Source organism: Triticum dicoccoides, chromosome 3A (assembly GCF_002162155.2).
Source record: "Triticum dicoccoides isolate Atlit2015 ecotype Zavitan chromosome 3A, WEW_v2.0, whole genome shotgun sequence".
In the NCBI taxonomy this organism is placed as follows: domain Eukaryota; kingdom Viridiplantae; phylum Streptophyta; class Magnoliopsida; order Poales; family Poaceae; genus Triticum; species Triticum dicoccoides.
In genome coordinates, this window is record NC_041384.1 from 467,395,201 (window position 1) to 467,407,475 (window position 12,275).

Genomic DNA, 12,275 nt, shown 5'->3' on the forward strand with positions numbered 1-12,275 from the left:
ATAGTTCATCATGAAGTTCTACTAACTTGGTGATGGTGACTAGAGAATTCTGTCAATCACTATCTTATCTGGAAGATTAACTCCCACTTGATTCAAGCGATTGTAGTACTCAGACAATCTGAGCACATGCTCACTAGTTGAGCGATTCTCCTCCATCTTTTAGCTATAGAACTTGTTGGAGACTTCATATCTCTCAACTCGGGTATTTGCTTGAAATATTAACTTCAACTCCTGGAACATCTCATATGGTCCATGACGTTCAAAATGTCTTTGAAGTCCCGATTCTAAGCCATTAAGCATGGTGCACTAAACTATCAAGTAATCATCATATTGAGCTAGCCAAACGTTCATAACGTCTGCATATGCTCCTGCAATAGGTCTGTCACCTAGCGGTGCATCAAGGACATAATTCTTCTGTGCAGCAATGAGGATAAACCTCAGATCACGGATCCAATCCGCATCATTGCTACTAACATCTTTCAACACAATTTTCTCTACGAACATATCAAAATAAACACAGGGAAGCAACAACGCGAGCTATTGATCTACAACATAATTTGCAAAATACTACCAGGACTAAGTTCATGATAAATTTAAGTTCAATTAATCATATTACTTCAGAACTCTCACTTAGATAGACATCCCTCTAATCCTCTAAGTGATTACGTGATCCAAATCAACTAAACCATGTCCGATCATCACGTGAGATGGAGTAGTTTCATTGGTGAACATCACTATGTTGATCATATCTACTATATGATTCACGCTCGACCTTTCGGTCTCCATGTTCCGAGGCCATATCTGTATATGCTTGGCTCGTCAAGTATAACCTGAGTATTCCGCGTGTGCAACTGTTTTGCACCCGTTGTATTTGAACGTAGAGCCTATCACACCCGATCATCACGTGGTGTCTCAGCACGAAGAACTTTCGCAACGGTGCATACTCAGGGAGAACACTTCTTGATAATTAGTGAGAGATCATCTTATAATGCTACCGTCAATCAAAGCAAGATAAGATGCATAAAAGATAAACATCAGATGCAATCAATATAAGTGATATGATATGGCCATCATCATCTTGTGCCTGTGATCTCCATCTTCGAAGCACCGTCGTGATCACCATCGTCACCGGCACGACACCTTGATCTCCATCGTAGCATCATTGTCGTCTCGCCAGTCTTATGCTTCCACGACTATCGCTACCGCATAGTGATAAAGTAAAGCATTACAGCGCGATTGCATTGCATACAATAAAGCGACAACCATATGGCTCCTGCCAGTTGCCGATAACTCGGTTACAAAACATGATCATCTCATACAATAAAATTCAGCATCATGTCTTGACCATATCACATCACAACATGCCCTGCAAAAACAAGTTAGACGTCATCTACTTTGTTGTTGCAAGTTTTACGTGGCTGCTACGGGCTTAAGCAAGAACCAATCTTACCTACGCATCAAAACCACAACGATAGTTTGTCAAGTTGGTGCTGTTTTAACCTTCACAAGGACCGGGCGTAGCCACAATCGGTTCAACTAAAGTTGGAGAAACTGTCACCCGCAAGCCACCTATGTGAAAAGCACGTCGGGAGAACCGGTCTCGCGTAAGCGTACGTGTAATGTCGGTCCGGGCCGCTTCGTCCAACAATACCGCCGAACCAAAGTATGACATGCTGGTAAGCAGTATGACTTATATCGCCCACAACTCACTTGTGTTCTACTCGTGCATATAACATCAACATATAAAACCTAGGCTCTGATACCACTGTTGGGGAACGTAGTAATTTCAAAAAAATTCCTACGCACACGCAAGATCATGGTGATGCATAGCAACGAGAGGGGAGAGTGTGATATACGTACCCTTGTAGATCGACAACGGAAGCGTTTGGTTGATGTAGTCGTATGTCTCCACGGCCCGACCGATCAAGCACCGAAACTACGGCACCTCCGAGTTCTAGCACACGTTTAGCTCGATGATGATCCCCGGACTCCGATCCAGCAAAGTGTCGGGGAAGAGTTCTGCCAGCACGACAGCGTGGTGACGATCTTGATGCACTACCGTCACAGGGCTTCGCCTAAGCACCGCTACTATATATCGAGGACTATGGTGGAGGGGGGCACCGCACACGGCTAAGAATATGATCACATGACTCAACTTGTGTGTCTAGGGGTGCCCCCTGCCCCCGTATATAAAGGAGCAAGGGGAGGAGGCCGGCTGACCCCTATAGGCGCGCCAGGAGGAGTCCTCCTCCTAGTAGGAGTAGGACTCCTACTAGGAGGGGGAAAGAAGTGGGGAGGGAGAGGGAAAGGGGGGGCGCCGCCCCCCTCTCCTAGTCCAATTCGGACCAGGGGGGAGGAGGGGCGCAGCCCACCTCTGGCTGCCCCTCTCTCTCTCCACTAAGGCCCGTATGGCCCATTACTTCTCCCGGGGGGGTTCCGGTAACCCTCCGGCTCTCCGGTTTTCTCCGAAATCACCCGGAACACTTCCGGTGTCCGAATATAGCCGTCCAATATATCAATCTTTATGTCTCAGCCATTTCGATACTCCTCGTCATGTCCGTGATCACATCCGGGACTCCGAACTAACTTCGGTACATCAAAACTCATAAACTCATAATATAACTGCCATCGAAACCTTAAGCGTGCGGACCGTACGGGTTCGAGAACAATGTAGACATGACCGAGACACGTCTCCGGTCAATAACCAATAGCGGAACCTGGATGCTCATATTGGCTCCTACATATTCTACGAAGATCTTTATCGGTCAGACCGCATAACAACATACGTTGTTCCCTTTGTCATCGGTATGTTACTTGCCCGAGATTCGATCGTCGGTATCTTAATACCTAGTTCAATCTCGTTACCGGCAAGTCTCTTTACTCATTCCATAATACATCATCTCACAACTAACTCATTAGTTGCAATGCTTGCAAGGCTTATGTGATGTGCATTACCGAGAGGGCCCAGAGATACCTCTCCGACAATCGGAGTGACAAATCCTAATCTCGAAATACGCCAACCCACCATGTACCTTTGGAGACACCTGTAGAGCTCCTTTATAATCACCCAGTTACGTTGTGACGTTTGGTAGCACACAAAGTGTTCCTCCGGCAAACGGGAGTTGCATAATCTCATAGTCATAGGAACATGTATAAGTCATGAAGAAAGCAATAGCAACATACTAAATGATCGGGTGCTAAGCTAATGGAATGGGTCATGTCAATCACATCATTCTCCTAATGATGTGATCCCGTTAATCAAATAACAACTCTTTTGTTTATGGTTAGGAAACATAACCATCTTCGATTTACGAGCTAGTCAAGTAGAGGCATACTAGTGACACTCTGTTTGTCTATGTATTCACACATGTATTATGTTTCCGGTTAATACAATTCTAGCATGAATAATAAACATTTATCATGATATAAGGAAATAAATAATAACTTTATTATTGCCTCTAGGGCATATTTCCTTCACGGCGGTGGTGGAGCACGTGCACTGGGCACACCCAAGCTCGACTGGCGGCACAAGTCGTGCTCGGTGAGTCCACTATGTAGTTTGGGTGGCGGCGGCAAGGGTTGGTGTCAGGCGGCTGGGGGCGAGAGGAAGAAGAGAAGTGGACAGGATGCCCCCCACAGCACGTGTGGCATTAAAAAAGATGTGTGTGCACTGTTTTTCGTGGCTAACATGTGGGCCCGAGCGCACACATGCAATTTAATATAACTGGCGGCGGTGGACACCAAATGGATGAGTGGCGTGTCCGTCTCATGTCCATGTGCACGCAAATCGGGCCCAAATTTAGGGCAGAAAATGCGTCACACGGATACCGAACAAACAATATTTGGGTATGCATTCACGCATTAGGCCATGGTCGTTGGCCTCGGGGATCCAAACGGACCAAAGAAAAAGAAATGAGTCGTTGTGCTGGAGTTTCCTAAGGACGCATTTGGTTTCCTGCATCGAACCCAACCAGGCCCGTGTAGGAAAATTTGGACATGTTTGCTTGGATGGGTCGCATCAAAATGTTGGCCCACACAAACCTTAAAGCACCTCTGGGGCTGGCTCTAGGGGAATGATTGAATCGGCTGTTTTTTCACAGCCAAACCCGAACAATGTAACTCGTGGCATGTGGTGTCGTGGTTCTAAGCCTGATAGTAGAATAGGGGGTAGGAATGTAGAGGCAAGATCCTAGCTATGGAGGAGTTTTACACGCGCGTTTTACGAGTTCAGGCCCTTCTCGGAGGAAGTAACAACCCTACGTCTCGGAGCCCGGAGGCGGTCGACTGGATATATGCATGTGAATTACAAAAGGTGCGAACCCTTGTCCCGGAGGAGGGGGTGGATTATATAGAGTGCGCCAGGACCCCAGCCAGCCCACGTTACAAAGGGTTCAATGCACATTAAGGCAGGGCGTTACTGGTAACGCTAGTAATAAAGAGATATAAATGATCTTTAAGGTTACAGAGTGAATGACCGACCATTGTCATCCTGAGTGACGTTAGGCCTCCTACACTTCGAGTGGTTTCTTGTATCGTTGAGTGGTTGTTCGCATAGTCGAGTGTCTTCTATACTGTCGAGTGAAACATAGCTTCACGGTCGAGTGGATGATGATTTTGCTTCGACCGCTTCTGGTTCCTTTAGAGATGTCCTTGGGGAGGGTATCTTGGACAGATCCATGACCCTACCCTAGGTACATAGCTTCATCATTAGCCCCCGAATGGATCAGGGTTTGAGTGAGGAAGGAGTTGGGAACACTTCTGACTCATTCTTTGTGCTATGAGTATAACTTGTTTTGGAACAATGAATCGAGGAGACAACATCAACTTCTTTTTCAATCGCCTTGGTCCATTCTTAGTTTTTGTCGAGTGAACTTTCACGGTAGAATTCCGAATGATAACGTGGAGGATGTTTTCAGTCTGACCAGTTGCTCTGCTCTCCGCAGATTTCACGGGATTCGAATTTCGGGAAGCGCGCCAGACGGGCGAGGCCGTGGTAATCGGGATGGATTAGGCAGGTCTCCTCGATCTCCGCGCCACCTTTTTCGCCACGTACTACGCGCTCGACTGTTGCGGGATTTGTTTAGATCGTCTGGGCCTACCAGTCAGTAACTCGGGGAATGACCTTATATAAGGCACCAGATCGGGTCTCTGCACCATGCACTCCCATTCTCTTTTCTTCTTCCTCCGACCTCTCCGCCATGCTCGCTTCTGCTCTCGTTGCCGAACCCTCGCTCGAACTCGATCCGCCGCCATGGGAAAAGAGAAGACGGTGGCACTGGAGCGCGCAAAGAAGGCGACCGCGAAGGCGAAGGGCAAGCAGACCAGCTGGGGCAGATCCTCGTCGAGATCCGGCCTACCGCCGGGCTGGATCCAGGGCGACTGGATCCGCTCGACGATCTGCCAAGACGACCTGGTGGAGGGGGGACTGATCCCCCACAAATCGGCGCGGCTCCCGGGGAGTGAGACCGAGCCGCAGCCAAGGGAGGGTGAGTGTGTTCTCCTCGCCACCCACGTCGATCGCAGATTTTCTATACCTCCCCATCCTTTCTTTTGGGCCTTTTTGAACTTCTTTGGGGCTCAGCTCCACCACTTCACTCCAAACACCATAGTCTATCTGGCTGCTTTTGTGTCAATGTGTGAAAATTTCTTGGGCTGTCGACCGCACTGGGGTCTCTTCAAACATATCTTCACCTGGCGCTCCCAGTCGGTCAAAAAGGCCAATCCGAGTGATGAGAGGACGCACGTGATCCAGATGTGCGGGGGCCTAGGGATCCAGATGAGGAACAAGAGCACCTTCCCGGCGATGATCCTTCCCGACTCGGTCCGCGGCTGGCAGTCGACTTGGTTTTACTGCAAGGATCAGCCGACCCTGGGTCAGTCGATTGGACTTCCTCCCTTTTCCCTGGCTCGAGTGGAGAAGCCCTCCTCCTTGAAAGTGGTTCCCGAAGAGAAGGCGTAGGTCAACGTGCTGGTCGAGCGGGTCGTCCAACTCGTCCGTGACGGGGTGACTGGGATGGACCTGCTGGACGTCTTTCTCGGTCGATGCATCCAACCGCTCCAGGCCCGTGATCATCCGATGCGGATCTACTCTGGACTCGAGGACTCCACTGGGATCCACCCAGAGGACGTCAGTGAGGACATCTTGGAGAAGTGGCTGATGGGAATCACTAGCAACAAAGACAACCCCCGGGGGTCTAGGAGGGTGGTTCCATTCGACCACTCGCGCCAGCCAGAGCAGGTATGATTCTGTTTTACCAAATATCTTTCCGATTCGCGGTGTGACACCTTGCTGATGGTCGACTGTACTCCTTTTGCTCGTTGTTCTTTCAGGCTCTCATTGACATGTACTCGATGACCAATGGAGTGCAGGAGCAAGACATCGAGGAGGGAGCGAGCGGGGGCGAGAGCGGCGAGTGGCACTCGGATGCAGAGGAGGACGAGGAGAGCGACGACTCGAGCGATGACGAAGAAGTCGACTCGCCTCCTCGCAGAGAGAGGAGATCCAAGCACGCACACGACCCGGCGAGCGCCCCGGACCTGGCGACCGCGCCGACTGGGCAGTCTTCGAAGCGCCCCCGGACGTCTTCTCCAGCGCTGATTGAGAAGTGTTGGGGAACGTAGTAATTTCAAAAAATTTCCTACGCACACGCAAGATCATGGTGATGCATAGCAATGAGAGGGGAGAGTGTGATCTACGTACCCTTGTAGACCGACATCGGAAGCGTTATGACAACGCGGTTGATGTAGTCGTACGTCTTCACGGCCCGACCGATCAAGCACCGAAACTACGGCACCTTCGAGTTTTAGCACACGTTCAGCTCGATGACGATCCCCGGACTCCGATCCAGCAAAGTGTCGGGGAAGAGTTCCGTCAGCACGACGGCGTGGTGACGATCTTGATGTTCTACCGTCGCAGGGCTTCGCCTAAGCACCACTACAATATTATCGAGGATTATGGTGGAAGGGGGCACCGCACACGGCTAAGAAGATGATCACGTGGATCAACTTGTGTGTCTAGGGTTGCCCCTGCCCCCGTATATAAAGGAGCAAGGGGAGGAGGCCGGCCGGCCCTATAGGCGTGCCAAGGAGAAGTCCTCCTCCTAGTAGGAGTAGGACTCCTACTAGGAGGGGGAAGGAATTGGGGAGGGAGAAGGAAAGGGGCGCGCCGCCCCCCTCTCCTAGTCCAATTCGGACCAGGGGGGAGGAGGCGCGCGGCCCACCCTGGCTGCCCTTCTCTTTCTCCACTAAGGCCCATATGGCCCATTACTTCTCCCGGGGGGGGGGGGGTTCCAGTAACCCTCCGGTACTCCGGTTTTCTCCGAAATCACCCGGAACACTTCCGGTGTCCGAATATAGCCGTCCAATATATAAATCTTTATGTCTCGACCATTTCGAGACTCCTCCTTATGTCCGTATCACATCCGGGACTCCGAACTAACTTCGGTACATCAAAACTCATAAACTCATAATATAACTGTCATCGAAACCTTAAGCGTGCGGACCCTACGGGTTCGAGAACAATGTAGACATGACCGAGACATGTCTCCGGTCAATAACCAATAGCGGAACCTGGATGCTCATATTGGCTCCTACATATTCTATGAAGATCTTTATCGGTCAGACCGCATAACAACATACATTGTTCCCTTTGTCATCGGTATGTTACTTGCCCGAGATTCGATCATCGGTATCTCAATACCTAGTTCAATCTCGTTACCCGCAAGTCTCTTTACTCGTTTCGTAATACATCATCTCGCAACTAACTCATTAGTTGCAAGGCTTATGTGATGTGCATTACCGAGAGGGCCCCGAGATACCTCTCTGACAATCGGAGTGACAAATCCTAATCTCGAAATACGCCAACCCAACATTTATCTTTGGAGACACCTGTAGAGCTCCTTTATAATCACCTAGTTACGTTGTGACATTTGGCAGCACACAAAGTGTTCCTCCAGTAAACGGGAGTTGCATAATCTCATAGTCACAGGAACATGTATAAGTCAGGAAGAAAGCAATAGCAACATACTAAACGATCGGGTGCTAAGCTAATGGAATGGGTCATGTCAATCACATCATTCTCCTAATAATGTGATCCCGTTAATCAAATGACAACACATGTCTATGGTTAGGAAACATAACCATCTTTGGTTAACGAGCTAGTCAAGTAGAGGCATACTAGTGACGTTTTAGTTTGTCTATGTATTCACACAAGTATTATGTTTCCGGATAATACAATTCTAGCATGAATAATAAACATTTATCATGATATAAGGAAATAAAATAAAAACGTTATTATTGCCTCTAGGGCATATTTCCTTCAGTCTCCCACTTGCACTAGAGTCAATAATCTAGATTACACAGTAATGATTCTAACACCCATGGAGCTTTGGTGCTGATCATGTTTTGCTCGTGGAAGAGGCTTAGTCAACGGGTCTGCAACATTCAGATCCGTAAGTATCTTGCAAATCTCTATGTCTCCCACCTGGACTAGATCCTGGATGGAATTGAAGCGTCTCTTGATGTGCTTGGTTCTCTTGTGAAATCTGGATTCCTTTGCCAAGGCAATTGCACCAGTATTTGCACAAAAGATTTTCATTGGACCCGATGCACTAGGTATGACACCTAGATCGGATATGATGTCCTTCATCCAGACTCCTTCGTTTGCTGCTTCCGAAGCAGCTATGTACTCCGCTTCACATGTAGATCCCGCCACAACGCTTTGTTTAGAACTGCACCACCTGACAGCTCCACCGTTTAATGTAAACACGTATCCGGTTTGCGATTTAGAATCGTCCGGATCAGTGTCAAAGCTTACATCAATGTAACCATTTACGATGAGCTCTTTGTCACCTCCATATATGAGAAACATATCCTTAGTACTTTTCAGGTATTTCAGGATGTTCTTGACCGCTGTCCAGTGATCCAGTCCTGGATTACTTTGGTACCTCCCTGCTAGACTTATAGCAAGACACACATCAGGTCTGGTACACAACATTGCATACATGATACAGCCTATGGCTGAAGCATAGGGAACATCTTTCATTTTCTCTCTATCTTCTGCATTGGTCGGGCATTGAGTCTTACTCAATTTCACACCTTGTAACACAGGCAAGAATCCTTTCTTTGCTTGATCCATTTTGAACTTCTTCAAAACTTTGTCAAGGTATGTGCTTTGTGAAAGTCCAATTAAGCGTCTTGATCTATCTCTATAGATCTTAATGCCCAATATGTAAGCAGCTTCACCGAGGTCTTTCATTGAAAAACTCTTATTCAAGTATCCCTTTATGCTATTCAGAAATTCTATATCATTTCCGATTAGTAATATGTCATCTACATATAATATCAGAAATGCTACAGAGCTCCCACTCACTTTCTTGTAAATACAGGCTTCTCCAAAAGTCTGTACAAAACCAAATGCTTTGATCACACTATCAAAGCGTTTATTCCAACTCCGAGAAGCTTGCACCAGTCCATAAATGGATCGCTGGAGCTTGCATACTTTGTTAGCTCCCTTTGGATCGACAAAACCTTCCGGTTGCATCGTATACAACTCTTCTTCCAGAAATCCATTCAGGAATGCAGTTTTGATATCCATCTGCCAAATTTCATAATTATAAAATGCGGCAATTGCTAACATGATTCGGACAGACTTAAGAATCGCTACGGGTGAGAAGGTCTCATCGTAGTAAATACCTTGAACTTGTCGAAAACCTTTTGCGAAAAGTCGAGCTTTGTAGACAGTAATATTACCGTCAGCGTCAGTCTTCTTCTTGAAGATCCATTTATTCTCAATTGCTTGCCGATCATTGGGCAAGTCAACCAAAGTCCATACTTTGTTCTCATACATGGATACCATCTCAGATTTCATGGCTTCAAGCCATTTTGCGGAATCTGGGCTCACCATCGCTTCTTCATAGTTCGTAGGTTCATCATGATCTAGTAGCGTGACTTCCAGAACAGGATTACCGTACCACTCTGGTGCGGATCTTACTCTGGTTGATCTACGAGGTTCAGTAGTATCTTGTTTTGAAGTTTCATGATCATCATCGTTAGCTTCCTCACTAATTGGTGTAGGTGTCACAGAAACTGGTTTCTGTGATGTACTACTTTCCAATAAGGGAGCAGGTATAGTTACCTCGTCAAGTTCTACTTTCCTCCCACTCACTTCTTTCGAGAGAAACTCCTTCTCTAGAAAGTTTCCGAATTTAGCAACAAAAGTCTTGCCTTCGGATCTGTGATAGAAGGTGTATCCAATAGTTTCCTTTGGATATCCTATGAAGACACATTTCTCCGATTTGGGTTCGAGCTTATTAGGTTGAAGCTTTTTCACATAAGCATCTCAGCCCCAAACTTTCAGAAACGACAAGTTTGGTTTCTTGCCAAACCACAGTTCATAAGGCGTCGTCTCAACGGATTTTGATGGTGCCCTATTTAACGTGAATGCGGCCGTCTCTAGAGCATATCCCCAAAACGATAGCGGTAAATCAGTAAGAGACATCATAGATCGCACCATATCTAGTAAAGTACGATTACGACATTTGGACACACCATTACGCTGTGGTGTTCCGGGTGGCGTGAGTTGCGAAACTATTCCGCATTGTTTCAAATGTACACCAAACTCGTAACTCAAATATTCTCCTCCATAATCAGATCGTAGGAATTTTATTTTCTTGTTATGATGATTTTCAACTTCACTCTGAAATTCTTTGAACTTTTCAAACGTTTCAAACTTATGTTTCATTAAGTAGATATACCCATATCTGCTTAAATCATCTGTGAAGGTGAGAAAATAACGATATCCGCCACGAGCCTCAACATTCATCGGTCCACATACATCTGTATGTATGATTTCCAACAAATCTGTTGCTCTCTCCACAGTACCGGAGAACGTCGTTTTTGTCATCTTACCCATAAGGCACGGTTCGCAAGTACCAAGTGATTCATAATCAAGTGGTTCCAAAAGTCCATCAGTATGGAGTTTCTTCATGCGCTTTACACCGATATGACCCAAACGGCAGTGCCACAAATAAGTTGCACTATCATTATCAACTCTGCATCTTTTGGCTTCAACATTATGAATATGTGTGTCACTACTATCGAGATTTAATAAGAATAGACCACTCTTTAAGGGTGCATGACCATAAAAGATATTACTCATATAAATAGAACAACCATTATTCTCTAATTTAAATGAATAACAGTCTCGCATCAAACAAGATCCAGATATAATGTTCATGCTTAATGCTGGCACCAAATAACAATTATTTAGGTCTAATACTAATCTCGAAGGTAGATGTAGAGGTAGCGTGCCGACCGCGATCACATCGACTTTGGAACCATTTCCCACGCGCATCGTCACCTCGTCCTTAGCCAATCTTCGCTTAATCCGTAGTCCCTGTTTCGAGTTGCAAATGTTAGCAACATAACCAGTATCAAATACCCAGGTGCTACTACGAGCATTAGTAAGGTACACATCAATAACATGTATATCACATATACCTTTGTTCACCTTGCCATCCTTCTTATCCGCCAAATACTTGGGGCAGTTCCACTTCCAGTGACCAGTCTGCTTGCAGTAGAAGCACTCAGTTTCAGGCTTAGGTCCAGGTTTGGGTTTCTTCTCTTGAGTAGCACCTTGCTTGCTATTCCTTTTGAAGTTCCCCTTCTTCTTTCCTTTGCCCTTTTTCTTGAAACTAGTGGTCTTGTTGACCATCAACACTTGATGCTCCTTCTTGATTTCTACCTCCGCAGCTTTCAGCATTGCGAAGAGCTCGGGAATAGTCTTATTCATCCCTTGCATATTATAGTTCATCACGAAGCTCTTGTACGTTGGTGGCAGTGATTGGAGAATTCTGTCAATGACGCAATCATCTGGAAGATTAACTCCCAATTGAATCAAGTGATTATTATACCCGGACATTTTGAGTATATGCTCACTGACAGAACTGTTCTCCTCCATCTTGCAGCTATAGAACTTATTGGAGACTTCATATCTCTCAATCCGGGCATTTGCTTGAAATATTAACTTCAACTCCTGGCACATCTCATATGCTCCATGACGTTCAAAACGTCGTTGAAGTCCCGATTCTAAGCCGTAAAGCATGGCACACTGAACAATCAAGTAGTCATCAGCTTTGCTCTACCAGACGTTCATAACATCTGGTGTTGCTCCAGCAGCAGGCCTGGCACCCAGCGGTGCTTCCAGGACGTAATTCTTCTGTGCAGCAATGAGGATAATCCTCAAGTTACGGACCCAGTCCGTGTAATTGCTACCA